A 22,419-nucleotide genomic window follows, 5' to 3' on the forward strand; every position below is an offset into this window, starting at 1 on the left:
AAGGTGCTACACTGGTCTGAGGCAATGTTGCGTAGGGGTAGTGAAGCCTGCCTCTTCTTTCTTCAAGGGTAGAGTTCAGCAAAATGAGAGCTATGGAGAGTCAGCTCGCTTGGGCAAGGCCGGAGTTCTGAGCTGTTGCTTCAGGACAGGTAGATAGATGATTTCCACTAATAAGAGGCGAGTTATGTGTGTTGGTAAACAAGTGACAGTTTTCTGTCATATCTGTCACAAATCATCTGTCATCTATGTGGTTGTCCTGGTTGCCCTCTACCTACTCTCTTCATTTAGGGCATCCTTGAAGTAGTGAGGTCATTCTTGTTGTAAGCTGCCAGCTGCCTACTTGCTGCCCCTCCTCCATCCTGGCTGGGGTTTGCTCCTTTGTTTTTATTGCTCATCATCTGTGACTTCTTGGCAGGGTCATATAGAAAGCGAGCATCCACTCAGCATGACCCACTCTGCATGACCCATGAAGCACTCTTTTAATCTCTGATGTTGAAAGATGAGTGGCAAGCCTAACTCTTAAGCATTTGGCACATTTTAGCTCTGTCTTCTTCATCTGCATTTTCTGTTTTCTTTAAAAGATGGGCTAAATAAGGACAGGAAAAGTGGATGATAATGATGGTGAAGAGGATTAACTATTTATCGAGAATCTATCTATTATGGGCTGACTCCTAGGTTTTTGTTTTTTTTTTTTTTTTTTCAGGCATAGTTACTATTTCATTAAATCCCTGAAAATGTGACCTCCGGTTCCTGTTATAATATCTCTATTTTATTTATGGTAAAAATGAGTGAAAGAAAGGGTTGATTGTCACTTAGATAACAAGTCACAATGTCAGAGCCTTACCTTGAAGACAGTGCTGAGTCTGAAGTCACTACAAAACAGCACCCCAATCCTGACCATGTGGCCCTTGACTGGGAACTCTCTGCCTGGTTGGAGAGTCTGTGTAGAATTTGATTCACCAACCCTAACTTGTAAATTCCTCTAGGGATTTTCTTAGCTTGTGTTATCCTAAACTGTCCACATGGTACTCCCAGAAGACAGCAGCCAGTAAGATATGCATTGTTCTTGAGAACTTCCCTGTTCCAATTCTTACCAAGTTTTCCTCTTTGCAAGAGACTGCGAACCACTTAAACAAGGTCTCTGTGAAGCCTCTTCTCTATTCTTCTTTTCTTTTCACTTTTCTTCTTTTATCTTCTTCTCTTCCTCATCCTCCTTCTCTTCCTCCTCCTCCTCTTTCTACTCCTCTTCCTCCTCCTCCCCCGCCTCTTGTTGAGATTCTAAGAGCTATGTTGACTTCAGTGAAGAGGCAATCAGGTAGAACCTGGATTTTATAACTCATAGCCCAGGGGACTTGTCACCATATCACACTGCCTGCCAGTCACCTCCTTTAGCCATATGCACTTACTTAAGAGGATAAGGTGAGTTTTATTTTCTCTATGACTTGCCCAAGGACAAATCAAAGAGAGCTTGACTAATAACTCATGTCACCAGAAAGAGAGACAGAGCCATCTTAAGAGGGAGAATCCGATCTGGAGGTGGAATGTGAGCTACTGTGCATAGCTGGGAGACAGATCTTAAACTTCAAAACTTGACAGCAATAGAATCGGATGTATAATGCACCTGGTCTCCAGGCAGAGCGTGCTCACTGCGAGACTTATCAGTAATCACCTGTTTTATCATGGAAAAAAAATAAGTTTAGTATATTTTTGCATATGTCTTTCTTCAACAGGATGTTGTTTGTAAACAATATGAGATTAGAAATGATATCAACAAGGGTACAGTGTGAGGAATTATGAAGCTTCTGTATAGTGACCTTTCACAAAGGAGTGCAAAAACTGAACTGTGGTGGAAATAGCTGTGGGGTGTGACTTTAAGGAGTCAAGAACTGACGGCCATGCAGCGGAGCAGCCTCTTGAAGGCTCATGTCTGCTAGGTTCTCGCTATCACGACTGCTTCCATATGTCCACTCTTAAAGCACAGCTGGCAGCCTGTCTGCTAGACCCAGCACCTCTCCAGATCTGGCTCACCTCTGCACCTCCACAGTGTGAGCAATGCCAATGGCAGTGGGCCACATGGCGGCGTGATGCTCAACAGCACAGCCTAGTTTTACATATTTTTAATATCATCGTTGAAATGATCTGATAGCAGGTGATCTTCTGTGTCCTGCAGTATTCACGTACCCTAAAGGAAGGGTAGCATTGCTGCTTGGATGGATTCACTTGCACTCAGCAAACTGGGACAGAGCTCATTTTAGTTGTGCTTGGTTAAGGGGATTTATGGATTATGTGATACCAGTGGTTTGGTTTCTTTTTAAACCATCTTTCACAAAAAGAACTCACACATGGCTTATGTAAACTCCTTTCAGGACTTTTGATTGAAGAGAATACTGTTATTATTAGTATTTAATAGAAATGAATTCTATACATGAGCAATGTATCTACATTACTCCTTCCTCTCCCTCCTCCTCCAATTTCCCTTTCCTCCTCTTAAATTCATAATTTTTTGAAAATTATTGTTACATATATATATATGCATATATATAGTCTATATCTGCATGTGTACAAATATATACATATACCTACTGAGCCCATTGAGTTCTGCCGTTATGTCTAAGTGTCCAGGAATGACTACTTTGAATTGGAAAACTAAGGTGAGAGTTTGTCCCAGAAGCCAACTGATTGTCTACCCCTCAAAAGCCATTGGCCTACTGTATCTCTTAATCCAACATCATGCAGCATTTCCCCTATCCCCATTAGCACGTCAACTGGTAGCCACATTTTGCTGGTCTAGTTCAGGCTACCCTATTGTTGATAGTTCATGGATACATTTTACTTGTTAAGTTTGGGGGACTCAATCTATACAAAAGCTTTCTGAACTTCTGGCTTTTATAATCTTTCTGACCCCTGAAGATAATACTAATATATTTATCATACAGTAACAAAATGGTAGAGAGTTAAATAGAATAAAAATTAAGTAGGCTACGTGTAGAGGTATGCTTGTGTGTTAGTTACTTTTATAGAGCCATGACTAAAATATCCAAGAGAACACTTTACAGGAGAAGGATTGCTTTTTCTCACAGTGTCAGAGCTGTTGGTCCATGGTCCTGGGCTCTGATGATTCTGGATCTCTGGTGAGGCAAAACAGTTTGGTGGCTGGAGGCAGCATGTGGTAGAGGCTACTCATCTCATGGTAGACAGGAAGCAGAGGAGGCTAGAGAACAGCTATCACCTTCAAAGGAAAATCGCCAGGAAACTCATCTAGCAAGGGCCTACATCCTAAAGTTTCCAGAACCTCCCAAAATTACTGTTGCCAGCTGGGGGAAAGCAATCATTCAACGTGCCCATAGGGGGATACTTCAGGTTCAAATCCTAACAGTGTATACATACACATTTTTAAAAACACGTGTATTCTCTAGGAAGACAAACCACTTTTTAAAAATGACTGTAAAGCCTCTAGGCTTAACAGAATTAAGGCTTAGTCATCACTCATTTGGACAGCATAGGCCAGCTGAGCCCAGTGAGGCATTTACAGACCCAGACTTGCTTTATGGACTTTCTCTGCCATGTATCCAGATGGTGAATAAAGTACATATATGTAGATATGTACAGGGTATTTTCCACAATATTCCATTGGCTTGAACTTAAGTCTAGAGGCTATTCCTGTCTTTTGGGAAGCTGATAGTATCTAGTTATGAGTTTATTAGATTAAGGAAAATTATTTCTCAAACAATAACCAGTTTGATCTAAGTGAGAGATGAAAAATATACAGTGAGTAGTTTGTTTATAAAGGTTGGATAGTTCAGAGGATTGAGTTTAGATTCCAATGCAGAAGACTTTATTTATCAATCTAGCTACTAAGCATCATGGGCCATGCACACTCTTGGCTCTGGGGATACAGCCATGAAAAAACAAAACAACAACAACAACAAAAAAAAAACAGTCCAAAGTTTCTTCTGCTTGGATGCTCATATTTGAGACAGTATCTTGGTTTTAAAAAAAAAAAAAAAAAAGGTTCGGTTGAGTTCAGGAACAAGCAAGGATGAAGGAAGGAGCAGGGATTGATGCTTCAGATCTTTCACTTTGAACCATGTGAGTTAAAGCTGAGGATTCAAATGGGCATGTCTGTTCATACAGATCTTCACAGCCAGGAGCTTGCCATGTGATTTTTTTTTTCAGCAAGGGACAACCTCTCAAGTCTTTATAAATAGAGGTAATCCAGTGCTTTCCAGGTAAGGATGCTCTGATCATTGAATGAGACAATAAGCACGTGACACCTCGTGCAGTATCCTACCGCACGGTAATCTCCCAGTGAGTGAATGGGAGTAGCAGTGACATCAAGAGATAACAGTTATTAGGCAGGATGGAGGCTCTGTCCATGAAGGTTCCCTGGGCTAAAATCACCCACCATAAGGTAAATCTCAGTGAACATTCTCTTTTTCACCCAAATGGTTATCAGGTCATTATCGAGCTTTACTTTTAATTTCCTAAAATGTTAAACACATTTTTCTTAAAAATATCTATTTAAAATTACTGCCAATCCTCTAAAAATATGAAAACTATAGAAAGGGGTTAATAAACGGGACAACTATCTAGAACCGCCTTGTATTTGGAAACATCCATTTTTATTGTGTTGGTGTCTTTTTTTTTTTTCCTGAATAATCTCAAGCTTACAAAGACAGAGTGAACTTGGCCTTAACTATTCATGGCTAGTGTAAATTCTGAATTCTTTAGAAAACAGCCTCTTTCTAAGCAATAACCAACTTGATGGGCTTCTCACCATGATGTGATTCTTAGTCCTGAGGCCTCCTATTGTCCATTTTTAGCTCCTTTCTATTAAATGTTCCTGAAGCTTCTCTTCTATGAATTCTACCTAGCGTTTTCCTATTAGTTTTTTGCTTTGAAATGTTGTTAGAACCAGGTACACTCCTAAAATTATGCAAACAGGAAAGGGATTCAGCTCTTTCCTTATTATTATTATTTATTATTATTATTATTATTATTATTATTATTATTATTATTATATGGTTGTCTATAACCTTCCCTGGTAGGGGTTGAATAACATCAGGGATTATTCAATCAATCTCTATCATTTAAGGAATGAAGCCTCCAAATACTTACCAAGGCCTCGTCTGGTAGTCATAGCAGTCATGTGCTCTCAACTCAAGATGGACAGCTACTACCTGTCAGTCAACTACTTTGTACTCAATCCTGTTTGAGGTTCTTTTGTCTTTTTTTTTTTCCTAAGAGAAAAATCACAAGAGTGAGGATTTGGTTCAGTACATAACCTGTCTTAGAGAAGGGTTTTTCTCTCTTGTTTAGAGAAGGAAGAATTCCATGAGAACTCTAGAGGGGAAGGGAGGGAGGAAGGAAGGAAGGAAGGAAGGAAGGAAGGAAGGAAGGAAGGAAGGAAGGAAGGAAGGGAGGGAGGGCGGGCAGGAAGGAGGGAGGGAGGTAGGGAGGGAGGGAGGAAAGAAAAGAAAGAAGTTAGCAATTGTGTATGCTGTGCGTGGGCAGCTTCCTGGAATCTTTCTGAGTCTGCTTGTGATTTCATTTCAATTTTCCCTATCTAAACTGAAGTTTCCTTTTGCCTCTAGTGGGCTTCTTTCCAAAATCTGGATAATGCAAATTGACAATGTAAACACGGCTGTAGGGGAAATTGGGCACTTACTGTTACACTTTGAAGGCAAATATTTTCTTTATTTCTACCACTAAGTTTTAAATACAAGTCTAGGGGAGGGGTATAAAGGTTTTGTACATGCTCCTTGCTTACAGACAGCTGATATGCTAATTAAAAGTCACTCCTAGACAGTGAAGCTGGTATTCCAAAATCTTGTTGCCAAGAAATGCTTTGCGGCTTTTACCATAGGAAAGGATGACAATCAATGCTTAAAATATCATTATTTAGCCTTACTAAATTAGACAGGTTTTCTTTATCCTTTATCCCATTAAGCTTGCTTAGAGGTTTGATAATTGAACAACAATAACAAACAAAAAACATGTTTTATGCGGGGAAGGACTGGAGAGCACATGAAGACAATACAGAAAGCCACAGCAGTTACCCAAGCACCCAAGGCAGGGATGGACACTGCAGTAGCAAGTCCCCTAGTAAGGGTGTGATATTAGGGGTCAGATGTAGATTTTGCTTAGAGAAATAGGATGTAAGAAATTGGAGATATGGAAACTCATAGATAAATTTTATAGAACATTGAACTGTGGTGAGTTGCCAAACTCCAAAAATTGGATTTATGATGTTTCGGGGTATCCTAAGGAAGACTTGAGCCATAGCTCTGAGAGGTCATATCCTAACCCCATGAAGTCCTGGTTTAGTTCTAAGCTAGGACAGGGTTCCAGAGTAAACACTGCTTTACTCTTACTCAGATTATAAGCCTGTCCATTAGTTTTGGATAGCACTGGTGCTGAGAGTCTGGTGCTGAGCTTGGAGTCATGATCTAGGCTCCAATTCTAGTTCTGGAATGTATGAAGCCTGGGGACCAGGCACTTGTGATTCTTGTTTGCATTGTGTTTTATCCAGCTGTGGAATGGAACTGATGAAGTTTACTCTGTACAGGATTTGGAGAGGTAAACAGTGTTTGTTGTTCCTATTTTAGAGACAAGGAAAACAAGGCTCAGAGAAGTCCTCTCTCTGTGGAAGAGGTACCTCTCTGGAAGAGGTACCACATGCAATGGTGCTTGTCAGTTGAGTTTAGTTACAGGTAACTTCTATTATTATATATGTGATGACTCTTGAGGCTTCTTTGCATGTGGTCCCGTTTCTCACTTTTGGACTTTTAATTTTGTACTTCCCCAAATGCTGGCATCTACTTGTTATTCTTCTCTTTTCTTCTACCTTGTTTCTACTTTCTTGCTTGTCTTGGTATTTCTAATAAGAGCATCAAGCTCATTTGACAAGTTTGTTCAGAATTCCCAGGTTTACATCACAGGCATTTGTAAATACTGATGCCACCTCTATGGTCGTGGGCTCCTTGAAAAGGAGGTGTCTAAAACTGATGGTCAGTCTTAAGACCCAGAAGACATTGTCTAGTGTAAAGCTTTAAGATTTGAAGTTTCTCAAATATTAAACGAGGAAAGTCCCAGTTTTCAAGTCCAAAGTGAAAGGGATCTTTTCATAGGGGAGGTGGGAATCTTTTCAAGATGAAAGATCAGAGAGGAAGGTAGCTGTCAATAGATTGAGAGCAGGAGTAGAGAGGTAGAGATGATGCTATGGCAACTCTCCAGGAGTCGGGCAACATCAGGCAGCCACCTCAAAGCAGTTCCTACAAGAGCAAGCCCTAGCATTATAGCAGCTGCCCACAAAACTATCTCTTGCTCGATAGAGTCCTCTTTTTGAGATGACGAGATAATAACTCACCTGTATGGAGTAGCTTCATGAGACACAGATGAGTTTTAAATATGCCAAGAGTCACTAGAGATCTGAAAACTGGAGTATCCCCTTGTAGTTATGTGTCCTTTCCATGTTACCCATACATTAGAGCGTCTTGGAGAGACCACTTGTCTCACATGGCTACTTGGATCTTTTGACAGAACAGCTATGAATGTATCTCTTCTCCCAGTATGAAGATAGGAAGCCAATAGAAGATCGTTGGGTGTGTGAAGTGAGAAGGGGAAGAGACAGTAGGGGGATGCATAGGCGTGGTAGGAGTAGGATTATTGGTACCATGCATAGCCGGTGAAATGGAATTGATAAGGAAGGGAAGAGAGGTCAACACCCATGTTTACTATATTGTCACTATGGGAAGAAAAAAAAAAAAAAGAAAGAAACCAAAAAGTGTTTAATGTGCTTTCAGCTTGAATCTGAGGGAGACTGATAATCTAAAAAACATTATTTGTCATAGTCCTTTAGAAACATTAGTTTTATGTATATAAATTTTGTTTGGTAGAAATTGTGTGTGTTATTAAACTTTTGTGACTTTCTTCAAAATGGTTAATCAGGATTGGTAATCTTAGCACTCATGAGAAAGAAGCAGGAAGATTGGTCTGAGTTCCAGGCCAGCCTGGTCTGTGTAGTGAATTCCAGGCAGGCAAGGCTATACAGTGAGAACACACACTTAAAGTTGAAGCCAGGTGTTGGTTATAGATGTCTGTAATCCCACCAAGAAAGCTGAGGCGGTGGGATCTTAAGTTCAAACCTATCATGGGCTACATAGTGTGAGATTCTTTCTCAAACAGAAAATGATATTAAATTAAACTTAAAGTATATATTGTACAGTTTGAATTGTATGTCAACATGAGAAGCTAAAAATAGTTCTCTAGTAGAATTCATTGCTTTCTACACATGCATTCAGTTACTGTGGCATTAGAAGAGCTAATTATTAATGAATTCCATAAATATTAGATATAGAGGCCTAGGATTCTCTGATCATGGACCAGGTAAGAAAAATAACTTTGAAAGTACCAGGAGTTGAGGCACATGACTGTGTGTGACTAAGTGGCTTTAATCTGAAAGAAAGCTTTAGTCTAAATTCGATACTACCCTTCCATATGGGGAACTGACATAGAAGCAAGGCCTGCTGGGAACAGCAGGGAGAGGGGGAAGAAGAGACAGGAGTGTGATGGCAGTGTGAGGCTGTTTACCACGTAGAAGAGGAGAGAGTCAGCGGTTCCTGATGAATGTGTTTGTGAGAGCATACTACATTTTGTCAGTGTATATAGTTCTCTAAATCTTATCAAGTCATGTATTTCTAAAAGTAAGCTTTAAGACACAGCCCATAAGTGTTATAAAAGTCTATCTTACTTTAAGACAGAATTGTTGGAAAAGTGCTTTAACCAGTATACTGTTATGATATTTAACTACTAAGATTTCTTCTATCAGGTTGTTTTGTTTTTGTTTTTTGTCACTCCAGTCAAGTCACCATTCATGTGAGGCGACATCCTGTTCCAGGTAACCTTCAAAGGGTCTTAGGGAAATAATGGTATTAATTGTAAAGTGCTTCTTAGCCTGGCTTCTAAAGAAAGCTAACTGAACTTAAGTCATAGCTCTAGGATACCATTAAGGATAAGTGAGCTATTTATCACTTCATATTAGCAGGGACTTAGACTTTTGCTAGATGAACTTGTAAACTCCATCTGATTAAACCTAAACTGAGGTAGGGCCTCAGCCTATCTATGGTGCCTCTGCATTCATGAGCAATAAAACCCAAGCTCTGTCTCATAAGATGTACTCTCAGTATGGGGTAAGGGTCACCTGTTGTAGCTGACTTGTAGATGGTCCTAAGGTCTTAACCATCCTCGGTGCCTGGACATGAATTGCATCTATCTGTTGGAGTATGTTTTTAGCTGTTAGAAAGCTATTATAATGAGGACAAATTCATTCCAGCAAATAGACTCTAAGGGTATCACATAAAAAATGTAGAGCACAGTTATTTTTATATTTACTCCTCCAATAAACAAACCTTTAAATACTGGAAAACAGTGCTCATCTCACCTTGCAGTATCTCCATTTCCCAGAATCCTCAGTTGCTATCTATTCCATGGCTGCAGATTTTCAACATCATATTCTATTCTAGACAATTTTGCCAGAGTTGTCATTAAGATAGTTGAGGATGTGATTCATCTGTTTATTATATGCTTGTTAAATTTCTAGTTATGTGTCAGGAAATGGAGATACAATGGTGAATAAGATAACAAGATCCAGGTTTAAAGAATCAGGCAACAAACAAGTAAATGTGTGAATATATAAAGCATTTTCACATAAAGCTGTAAGAAAAAAATCTAGTAAGAAAAAACAACATTGACAGCAAAAGAGAGCTATTTTAATAGAGCAGTTTAATTGGTAAGTTGTCTCTGCACACGCACGCACGCACACACACACACACACACACACACACTCACCCACATGTGCATGTGTGTGCACACATTTGCATATGCACATAAATTCTCCTTAAGATAATATCTTCTGTGCCAAGTCAGTTCTTAGACACTTGTGATAGTAATTAAAAGAACGATGAGAGGGAGAGGGATGGATGGAGGGAGAATATTAAATAGCTGGAAGAAAATAAGCATGCTTAGTTAGGGAGGAATTATTTGAGTTTCAAGCTGAAGTCCCTGTAGTTATAAGGGGCAATATCAGTGACCAATTTGAGTTGGAAATAATACAATAAGGCTCTAATTGTGGCATGCCCCATCTAAAGAGGTCGGTTCCCACTCAGCTGGAGCAGAGTGCTTGAATGCATAATGCAGACCCAATATCACCATATGTCTTTCTTTTTTAAGAATAGCAATAGATTTGGTTTTTACATGAGATATTTTTCCCCCAGTTGTAAAAACACTGTCACAGAGACTCCTGCTTCCAGAAAGACAGGCAAGACATGCTTGTCTCTATTGTACCATTAAGCACAACTAAAATATTATATGCAAAATATGAGAAGACTCTCAAAGGTATGTGTGTTCAGGTTTGGATGTGATTTGATCCTGAGAAATTTCACATTATTATTTAACTGTGTATGATTGACTCTGTAAGACATGTCTGGGGCCCTTGTTAATGGATTAATATAATTCCTCCAAGAATGGGCCAATTAGTTTAAGATTATGTTGTTATAAAGTGTCTGCCTCTTTTTATATCCCCCCGTTTTGTATGTCCATTTGCAAAACCTCAGGGATCCTCACTGGAGGTGGAGCAGATGTTGATAGCAGACAACTGGATTTCCAGAATGATGCACATAAATAGACCTCTTTCTTTAAAAATAACTGAGTCTCTCCTATATGTCCCAGCTCTATCACTCTTGGGTATATACCCAAAGACTCAAACTATTCAGAAACACTTACACACTCAGTTTATTGCTACCCCTACAAAATGAAACCAGCCTAGATTTCTATCTAACAAGCCAATGAATAAAGAAAGGGTGGTACACATACACAGAGGAATTTTGTTCATCTGTACAGAAAATTAAAATTACAGCATTTACAGAAAACAGAAAATTATGTGAAGTGTCATAACTCAGACTCAGAGACAAATACTGCATGCTTTTCCCTCATATGCAGATGGTTAAAATTTAGTTTTTATGTATGTGGGAGATATGGTTGTTGAACATGGAATTCTGAAAAGGTTCATAAAGGGTAAAAAGGAAGACATAAGGGAGAGGATGGGAGGAAAAAGAACAGAAGGCTATATAATACATGAGACATGAAAACAGCAGCGGAACTACTGGAGGTAGAAAGGGACCCAGCAGGCAGGTATCTGGTTATGGAGCAGGTGATTAGAAAGGAGATGCAAAGATAACAAAGTATGCATTTAAAATGCATGATGGCATCCATCAGTGTGCTAATTTTAAAAAAAGGAAACAAATAAAAAGAGCCCTGTCTTGGACATTTTATTATCATAAAAAATGTACTAAGATGGGGAAGGAGTATGAGTTTTGACCTCCCATGTTCATATTAGGAGCCAAGGAAGCTGAAACATCAATGAGCACAGACAAAAATTTCCAGGTAAAGCTGACTCTTCCCCCCTCCCTCTTTCCCTTTTCCTTTCTCCCTTTCTCCCTCTCTCCCTCTCTCCCCCTCCCCCCTCCCCCTCCGTCTCTCCCTCTCCCTCTCTCTCCCTCCCCCTCCCAGACATGTGTCTGGTCTTCCATTCTTTGTATGAAGACACCATTTTTATTTTTGAGGTCCCCTCCTCTGTGACCTAATTTAACTTAATATGCTTCAATAAATACCTTATTTCCAAGTATGTTAACATCAAGGACTAAGGCCTTGCTGTATAAATTTTGTTAAGGTAGAGGGGATATGATTTAGAATAGTATAATACTGTCGTCTAACAGAAACTAATTGTCATTCATAGAATGCTTCACTCATCATCATCAGAATGCAGTTTTTTCTCTTGCTTCCCATGGAACGTGTATCAAGAGGAACTCTGTCTCAGGCACTAAAAGAATTCTAAAATAACTGAAGTCACAAATAATGTCTTTATTAGCACAAATGGACCAATATTAGAAATAAGTAACAGATAACGGGAAATTGTCCAAATATTTGTCAGCTAATCATCCAGAAGTCACAGGAGTTTTATGAAATCAAGCAATATGTTAAATTGAATGAAAATGGAAATACAACTTATCAAAATCTTTGGAACTCAGTCAAAAAATGCAAAGAATATTTACATAGCCAAATTCGTATAATGACAGAAGAACGCTCTCTAGTTCAGAGTCTAAACTCACATATCAAAAACCTAGAAAACAACAACAAAACAAATCTCTGGCAAGGACAAAGGGAAGAATAAGGAATAACAAGGAAATTGAAAGTAGGAAAAATAATATAGAAAATAGTGAAACAAAAAAAAAATGAATGTTCCTTTTGAAATGTCAACACAATTGACAAATTTCAGGTAGACCTATAAAGAAAGGCAAATTCCCACTGTGGGAAATGAAATAGAGGACATTATTATATGTTATATGGACATAAGGTAATAAAAGGAATATTATAAAATAGCCCAACACTTAGAAGAGACAGGCCACTTCCTGAGAAATACAATCTGCCACAACTTGTCCAATGTGAGAAGCAGTATAAGTCACACAACCGTTAAAGAGATTGAATTGATAATTTACAAACTTCTCAAAAAGAAATGCCTAGGTTGAGATGATTGAATGTACCAGAGAACTCTACCAAAGAGAAGCATTAATGCCAATTCTAGGGGAAATGAAGAGAAAGGATAACTTCTGGATTTATTTTATAAAGTTAACATTATCAAAATTCAAAGACAATAACACAAAAAGAAAGGGAAAACTAAATCCCAATGTCCTCATGTGTGTGATATAGAATCTAACAAAATATTAGTAAGTTCAACAATATGCAAATGGAAACAAATACCATAAAAATGGAATGGATATTAAGAGGGCTGTAAATCTGGCTTAATATTAAAAGATAAGTATGGCCAACATATTTATAGACTGAGCAAAAACCAAATGTAGCTACATAAATTAATATGGAATTAATGTAGAAAGAGCAGTTGATAAAATTCAACATTTATTCATAATAATTCTAGAGGGGAACTTCCTCAACTTGATAAGTACATCTTCCAAATATTACTTAACATCAAGGTTCAGTCCCTAAGAGGAACAATGAGTAAATTAGACTTTATTAGAATTGAAACTTTTTATTTTCTGTGAAAACCTTCTTCAAGGAATGAAGCTATGGGGTAGAAGGCAATTTACAATATTAAACAAAGAGAAGTTGTCTGTAATATATAAAGAACTCTACAAATAAGGTAAAACAAAATAAGAACCCAAAACAGAAACATAACAGACTATTATTCAAATGGCTTAAACACATGGAAATATAGTTTGCTGAAAGAGGTCAAGAAACACTAAATAAGCCTATTAATTGATATCCAGCATCACTAAAAATGTATTTCTTTGAAGAAAGTATCAATATCTATGCACTGGAGTCAGTGTAATAAAAGACTATGTCAATCCCCAGTGTTCACAGAGTTATAGCAAAGCTGGATCACGCTCTCATTTCTGATGGCAACATAAAATGGTTTGGAGAATCAAGCCATCTAAAATACAACTCAAATACCCATTTGAGCTCCCTAGTTCCAGTTTGGGCCACTTATCCCAATGGCCTAGAAAATGATGGGTTCACACACAATCCCGTGTAAGTTTGTTTATGGGCAATTTTATTATAATATCCCCTAACCAAGGATAACCAAGGTATATTTCTGTGAGTAAGTGGTTAAAATATTATACCATGGGATACTTCCCAATTATAACCAAGGAAGAAATTACAGACATAGACAGCAACCTGGGTGAAATCTTCACCAAACTAACTAAAGGAGTTCACATGTTGTGTAACTTCATCCCACACTTCCCTGTGTGTGAGTGTGAGTGTTCATGTGTATGTGTTTTGATCTTGATCTCATTTTTATCCTCCACCTCCCAAGTGCATGTTGCTTCCAATCTATGTTATTTTGAATAGAAAAATTATAGAATAGTGAACACATTTGTGGGTTTCATTAGTCAAGAGCTGTGAGAAAAGAAGTGGGTGAGATATTAAGACATCAGCTTGAAGTATACTTGAGATGGGAGTGTCCTGCATCTCAGAACCTGCAGTATCAGTATTATGATTATGAATAAGCATTACAGGTTTTATAAGACATTACTTTTGATCTAGAGAAAAGGCTTAATGGGTAGGAGTGAATGCTACTCTTCTTGAGGACTCAAGTTGGTTCCCAGCACCCATGTTAGGCTACCCATAATCACACATAACTCCAGCTCCAGGAGATCTGATACCCTCTCCAGTTATACACACAAATAAACAATATAATGCATTCCTAAAAAGGCATTAATTTTGGTGAAAAGTATTCAAAGCATACTTGAGGTATCTCTTCAATTTCTTTTTACAACATAAAGTAACATATGTTTACATATGGTTTGTTCACTCTCAGTTTGCACTCTTGGATCTATACAAAGGATCATCAGTATAATAAAGTATAATCAGGACATAGGGAGAAAGGGAGAGAGGAGGATGATTTAGAAAGCTGGGAACACTGAGATAGGGGAGCGGTTTGTAGACTTGTGGGCAGAGATGCTCCAGCGCAGCTGTGGAAAGGATGAAAACAGATGGAAGAGTTTTGTTTTTTTTTTTTAATTTTGTGTAGTTTACTCTTGCATTTGATGAACTTTTCTAGCACATGCATGTTAAGCATATGAAGTTTGAAGTTAATCAATGCATTTCTTTAATAATGATAACTCCATGAGACCAAGTGCTGTAGATCTAAATTTAAGGCTGTTATAAAAATATTGTGTTTAAAGATAATGCTAGAAAGAACCCAACATATACATAAGTAGGGGATTTAAGAGTAAAATGGGTACATATATATGTACTGATATCAGTGCACAGTGTTTTTACCCCATGTACCTTTGCTTTGTTTCCTATTGGCATTGGGTTCCATAACTGGTCTCTTTTTTTAGTAAGGAGAACCTAGGTTCTGAGGAGATCTCCACTCCCTATTCTCTTCCTTTTGATTTCAGTTGGTTCCTAGAATTCTAAGACAACAGAAATCTGTATGTGTGTGGATATATTATTCCCTGGACTCAGTGGGTCTGGATGGAGGAATTCATGAGGTGCTACAAGGTTGGCTTGATCACTTTGGCCTAGAGCACTCTGCATGCAGTATTAGGGTAGTAGAATTTCATCTTTCCATTCTTTGTGGTCACTCCGAATGTTCTTGTGGCTCTGGATTCACTGACTGCTGGTTCTGGGCACAAGGTGAATGAGCTCAGGTGCATGGAATTGAAAGGTAATGAGAATGATTAATCAAATTCCTTCCAGTAAAGGCTGCCACGTGCCAGACTCTGTCCTGGATAACCCTCCTACATGGGAATCAGCAACTGGGCTCTACCCTCGGGGTGTTTGGTATCTGAGGGTAGACATCTGTGCTTGGAGTGAACTGAGAGTGACTGGAGGCTTGCTTTGGCATGGTGTCATTGCTTCATTATGTTGCTCTGCCAAGGTTTGCTTGCAATCTCCTCAGGCCATGCTCATTTAGTTATGGAAAATAGGGTGAACACGAGTTGTGGGAAATGCACTTAGCTGTTGAGACAAGATGGCCCCAGTGGTGAGCCTCTCACATGCCTGGAAAGCCCCACACAGTGGTTAAGTGGTAGACTGGCATAGAGAGAGAGACATGGGGAGTAAATCACTCTATTGCTGGTACATTTATTTACCTACTTGATTGTAGTTATTTATTTACTCAGTCTTCATTTAATGTAACTCTAGGTAAATAGATACAAGTAGAATATGTTTTCTAACATATGCCTAAAGTAGATATATACTTTCCTTTGCAGGTTCAAAAGAACTTTATAACCTACAATGTCAAATACAGCAATATATATGGATAGGCATATCTTTTATTCTTTTTTTTTTTTTAAGTTTAAGTTGTGACCTGGTGACCAATTAATTAGCCATTTGGGGGTTTAATTTTCTTCACCAGAAAATTGAGTATAATAATGTCACCTTCCCTACCAGAATGATTTCTACTATACAGTACATTTTACATGCTATCCAGCTTCATTTATCAAGGAATTTTTAAATGCCTTGGTAAAGAGTACATACGTGTAGAGTACATATTCCTACTGGCTAATGCTTTGCTCTTCATGGGCGCTAAATGTTGAAAAGCCAATGACAAAGAACCCCTATGGCACAGTAAAAGAGTTGTGTGCTTGTAAGAAGCTCTAACTTCTAACATTTGGCCCATGTAGTAGGAAATGCTGCCCAAATCCCAAGGTGGGGGACAGGTGTTGACAGAAGAGCCAAGAAGTCTTTAGAGGGCAAGGCAGTGTGGTGTCTTTTCCAAATTTTTGCCATGCTGAATATGTGTGCGTCATTTGGTCCGGAGTTCAGAATCTTAACAATTGATTGAACATGCTCTATGTTTCTGTTATAGGACCAGGAGGACAGTTTTCCCACTGTTGCTGCATGACATGTGTACACAGTAGGACTTCCTCCAAGTTGGGAAGAAGATAGACTGTTACATACCCACTTTCACCCAAAAATGACAAATATCACTCTTTTTCTGCCACTAATAGAGTGTGTGACTATGGGCAACTTATTTACATTTTCCCAGAGCCAGTTTATTTTTCTGTGATATGAGAGGGTCTGAACCATACTGATAAAATTGCAACTTTTACTTATTTTTTTAAGAAAGTGGGTTAGCTTCTATTGAAACTAATAGGTGCTCCAGGTATAGAAAAATTATAAAAGGAGTCCTATTCTGTTTAAGGATGTTAGGATAGGATGCTGTAAGTCCTCCACCCCGGCCCCTTTGCCACTGCCATCTGATGTCTTTGGAGACCCTCTAAGGTCCTACAGGGTTCCATATAGCACAGTTGTAAAACCACTGAATTCTGAAATTGCTCAGGTGTCTTCAATCATTTGGTAGCTCTGTAATGTGCAAATTTAGAAGAAGACTGCTAAACTTACCTTTAACCCTGTTTCTGCTTTATACTGTGAGACTTTACAACTTGGATCAGAGTGTGCAAATAAAAAATTTTGGTTAAACTTGACTTAATTTCATTTTCAAAGAACGAATCGCTTTTCCTCTGAGGAAAAAAAAAAAAATGGCAAAAGATGTCAGTGCAGTGGGAAAGTCCAGAGGATCTGGGTGTGGCCTTAAGATACTGCCATGGCTTCTGCTGGAGGATTCCCCAGCTATCTTGGGGCCCTGGTTGGGATTGAGTCTATGGGGTTCCTAGAAGTAAAGCCAAAGACAAGGAGTGGATTCCCATCCCCAAGCTGGGCTGCCTGGTAAAGGACATGAAGATCAAGTCCCTGGAGGAGATGGACTCATTCTCAATATCCATTAAAGAATCCAAGATTATTAACTTTTTCCTGGGAGCATGCCTGAAGGATAAAGTTCTAAAAATCACTCTAGAGAACCAGACTGTGACTGGCAATCCAACTAAGCTTAAGGCTTTTATTACTATTTGGGGACTGCAATGGCCATGCTGGTCTTGATGTTAGTGCTCCAAGAAACAAGCCACTGCCACCTTAGGGACCATCATCTTTGCCAAGCCTTCCTCCATGTGTGGAAAGGATAATGGGGGTGGGAGGGAGATCTACAATCTCCACTCTTCCATCCAAGATGACAGGCTTCTGTGGCTCTGGGCTGGTGTATCTCATCCCTGCTTCCATAGGCAGTAGAATCATCTCTGCTTCTATGCCTAATGTGGTGGTTTGAATATGCTTGGCTCAGGGAGTGGCACTATTAGGAGGTATAGCCTTGTTGCAGTAGGTGTGGGCTTGTTGGAGGAAGTGTGTCACTGTGAGACCTTCCTCCTAGCTGCCCATGAAATAGCCTTCTCCTGTTTGCCTTTGGAACAAGATGTACAACTCTCACTTTGCCTGCTTGGATACTGCCATGCTTCCTACCATGATGATAATGGACTGAACCTCTGAAGGTGTAAGCTAGTCCTAGTAAGATGATGTCCTTCATAAGTGTTGCCTTGGTCATAATTTATCTTCTCAGCAATGGAAATCCCAAGACACCCAAGAAGCTACACCTCACCCAGGAGCTGCACTGCCACCCTGGACAACTTTGCCAACTCTGATGCCATCCCCCAGCTACCTGACCCCGAATACTGGAAAGTGTTTGTGTTCACCAAGTCTCCTGATTAGGAATTCATTATTGTGTAAAAATGTATACTATACAAGAGTCTCCTTTCAGGGATCTGGCCTCCAGCTATGGCTAACACACAGGAAGGGGGTTTTATACAAGAAAAATAAAGTAAACTAAGTCTTTTTAGTTTTAAAGATTGAATGAACATGAAAGATCTTGAAATTAATCTAAATAAAATATCTTCAAAGTCTGATATATTTTCTTTACTTGCTCACCAGTGGTCACTCCATATATTAATTGGCCAGAAGAATCTCTGAAGAACTAATGAATTCCTACTTTCAAAAAAATACCATATTTTATATATACCATATAGTTTACACTTCCACATATAAAACAGCAGGCAAGAAAGTCACATATTAACAGAATAGTTTTGGATGATGGAACTCAGGTGAATTTTGATTTTTAAAAACCTTCTGAACTTTAAGCAACATGCACATACATTTATAACTTTTATAGTCACAAAAAGTTATTAAAATGAACATATTTTCATCTACAAGTAATTAAGATAATTAAAAAGATTTTCAAGTCAGCACAAAAATTCAAATTAATAGTATTAAAAATAGCTTTTTATTGACTTGGAACTCAATGAGCCATTATAGTTATAAATCTAAGCCTCCATATTGCTGGAACTTATAGAGGACCTTTTACCCCTTCTTATTGATGGATGTGCCTCATTCCTCCAGGGACGGAAGATCAGTGACTGGAAAATACTCTGATAGAAGATGGAGTGGCCACTCATAAGGGGCATTATTCACTGTTTGGAATAGAGCATATGTTCAAGTCAGTAACAGATTTCATTTAAAACATCTGAGAATCTATATGTAAGACATTCTTATCAGGTAGATGATAATATACTTTTAAAATAAAGATTTATTTTTATTTTATTTTATATATATGGATGTCTGCCTGTATGTATGTCTACAAACCACAAACACATCTGGTGACTGTGGAGGTAGAAGGTAGGATGCTGGGTCCACTGGAACTGGAGATACAGACAGTTGAGAGCCACCATATGGGTGCTGGGAACTGAACCCAGGTCCTCTGAAATAGCAGCCAGTGATCTTATTCACGCAACCATCTCTTCTGTCCTGGTAATACACTTTTTATTATTCCTCTTACTACAGTTTGTTTGTTGACATCCACAAGACGATACTTGATAAATATCTGAGATCACAAGGCTAGGGCTGAGCCTTCAGGTCAAGCTAAGCCAATCCTTACATCATGCATTGCCTTTTTAACTATGGTAGTCATTTAGGAAGGTGATGGACAACTGAACAAAACTGTTCAGCTTTTGAATGTCTCTTTTATCTATGAGGATCTCTAAGTTAATTAGACTTCTTATTCATCAGAAAAAAAAACAGCCCTGGTTTCAGTATCTGATTGTCTTCTTAAAGAGAGACATGAAGATAATAGACGGATAGATGGGGGCAGACAGAAATGGCTACAGTAGCCAGACAGATCTATATTCAGTTTATTATGTTTGATTTTCAGAGTTAATTGAGTGTTTTACCCTAAAATTGTCTTTTTCTTCCTCTTCCTCTCTTTGCTGTAATTTAAAAGATAAGTGAAATAAAAAGATCAATTTTAAAGTTTTCTTTCCAAAGTTATTCAGTGGTCTCCATAGTCATTGATTCAAAGATAGTGCCAAGTGGCCAGATAAAACTGGCTTTATTGTGTTAGTAGATACACAGGGTTTGTTTGTTTTGTTTTGTGTATGTGTGTAGTTTTTGTTTGTTTTCCTTTATTTTTTTTTTTAATTTTGGTAGCATAGGTTAATCCAACAGAGAGCTTCAAGCTTCACAGGCAGAGAGTCTACAATTGAGTTACATCTCTAGACCCAAGATTCTCGGAGACTATATGTGTGAAGGAAGCACTGAAGCAAGTATGGGGGAATTATGTAGCCAGTGGCACCTAACTAAAATATTGTGAGAGACATTAAACATGGTTCACAGGACTTATTCAACTGCGAATCTGCATGTTCTGCCTCTAGCACAGGGAAGCTTTTGTGTCTTTACAGAATGCATCATCTTTGGGGTAGATAATTTCATTCTTGGATGACGAATGAGCAAACTATAGGCTAGAATATGTAAGTAACTTGTGCTACAAAAGCTTTCAAGAGCAGAGCCAGAATTTGAATCCTGGGGTTGAGACTTTGAGACTGACTCATTGTTCTCCTTGGTCAATCAGATTATTCCTTTTGGTTCTAAGGTTCGTGGCTATACTCAACCTGCGATTAATAGTCCCACTCTGTTACTTTATACATATTGTTGCTAAAATGGTTGTGTGTAGAGTGTTATTCCTTGCTTGGATGATGGCTTCTAGCCGAGTGACTTCTTTTTTAGGAATAATGAGAGTGTCTTATAAACTTTCAGTGGTTTCCATAAACACTTGAGACAATCAACTTAATGTAAGAATTCATAGGAAAGTTTCATCCCATGTTTGGTTGGCTATGTGTTTGGTAGTCTGTGGTGTGATAGAAAATCATAGCAGAAGACACATAGTATAGCAAAGGTGTTTATGCCATCGTTTCCAGAAAACAGAAAGAGAATAGGAAAGGATGTACAGTCTCAGTATTAGTTTCCAGGGCAAGACTTATTTGATCTATGCCCCAGCCATATCATACCTTTAGAAAGTTCCATCACCTGCCCATTGCATGAAGTCTGGGAACAAACCTTTAGCAGATGACTTTTGGGGACATTTAGATTCTAAACCTTTTATCAGAAGGCATTCAGACCTGGCACAGAGGACTCCTGATAGATCTTAGAGAGATAAATCTTTCCTTCCACCTTACATGTATGTTGATTTTGATCTTCTACTCCCATCCTAGAGCATTCTGTGATCCAATAAAGATTCTCTCTCTCTCTCTCCTCTCTCTCTCTCTCTCTCTCTCTCTCTCTCTCTCTCTCTCTCTCTCTCTCTCTTTGGTTTTTCGAGACAGGGTTTCTCTGTGTAGCCCTGGCTGTCCTGGAACTCACTTTGTAGACCAGGCTGGCCCCGAACTCAGAAATCCACCTGCCTCTGCCTCCCGAGTGCTGGGATTAAAGGCATGTGCCACCATGCCTGGCTTCTAATAAGGATTCTCAAAGAGTAGTATGAAAATGCTGGTGAGCTATGGCCTGCCGTCCTAGAATGGTAGTCTTTGTAACATGGCCTTATGTATTTTGTTCCTGTTTAAATTATTCAGACTAGGGGGAGAGAATAGTCATGGCATAAGTTTGTTAGCTGCATTCTTAGGTCTCTTGAAGTTGTGTATACAGTAGGAAACTTCTAGGCTTTTTCTGCCCCTCTAAAATACTTCTTCCTTATTAAAGTACAATTAACTCTCAAAACCAACTCATCCAGTGGCTTCCAAAAGAAAAAGCCTCCATTCTCTAATAATTACTGAGTATCTATCATCTCGGGGCTTGGTACTTCTATATATGACTCCATTGACCTGGTGGGATAGTCATCACTTTTGTAGGTGTAAAAAAAAAAATGTTCTCTGGTTAAATCTGAGGTCATTCAAGAAGTAAGGGATTGAATCAGGATTTGAACTTGCTTTTCCAGCACCAAGGACAAGGATTCTTTGGCCACAGTTAGACATAGGGTGTGCATCAGTGAAACTCAAAATGGTGCTCTAATGAATAATTGAAAAAAAAATCCTACCATGAATTCTAAAATTTGAGGGAGAAAGCTGTGATGTCAATAGAAAGGGCAGTACTGGGGAAGAATAATGAGACCAACAAGAGGGAGAGGGAAGAGAGAGAGCTGTGGGGTATGAATATAGGCAAAGAAAAAGGGTTGTGATAGACATTAGTAAATGTAACTTATTAAAAGCACTTTGATAATAGACACCAGATTCTCTTTTTTTTTTTCTTTCTATGAAAGTCAATCCATGTCCTTGGAGAACAGGTTACACAGAGGTTTATATAAATGAGGTTTAACTGGAACACCGCTATGTCCACTTGCATCTGTAACATTGCTGGCTGTTTTCTTCTAATGGTAACCTGAGTATTTCCAGTATAGTCCTGTCTTAAAAGGCCTGAAATATTTACTGCCTGCCTAATTACAGAAAGGTTTTACTGACCTGGGCTTAGAACATGTGAAAATTATAGAGAAAATTTGAAAAGTCAAAAAAAGCATCAACCTAGAAATAAAACTATATTTTACTATTTTTAATTTGTCCTCACCTGCCAATAAATTGCTAGGAGATATAGTTTTAATAGCTGGATAATATTCTTTTTTATCTTATTGTTATTATTTTTTTTCTGTATAACCCTGGCTGTCTTGGTACTCACTTTGTAGACCAGGCTGGC

The 22,419-nt window shown here is 38.6% G+C and overlaps 1 protein-coding gene and 1 long non-coding RNA gene across 44 annotated transcripts in view; one reads left to right on the top strand and one right to left on the bottom strand.

Annotated features, from left to right (window-relative positions):
• The window catches only part of Nrxn3 (neurexin III), a 1,612,235-nt gene that overhangs the window by 193,873 nt on the left and 1,395,943 nt on the right, over positions 1–22,419 (top strand). The gene's annotated exons all lie outside the window — the stretch shown is intronic.
• Gm40537 overlaps positions 18,671–22,419 on the bottom strand; it is a 37,486-nt gene continuing 33,737 nt past the window's right edge. For both annotated transcript variants that reach the window (XR_003950115.1, XR_872904.3), the window contains one exon: positions 18,671–18,878. This is a non-coding gene — a long non-coding RNA (predicted gene, 40537). The remainder of the gene's footprint in view (positions 18,879–22,419) is intronic.

Source organism: Mus musculus, chromosome 12 (assembly GCF_000001635.26).
Source record: "Mus musculus strain C57BL/6J chromosome 12, GRCm38.p6 C57BL/6J".
Taxonomy (NCBI): Eukaryota; Metazoa; Chordata; class Mammalia; order Rodentia; family Muridae; genus Mus; species Mus musculus.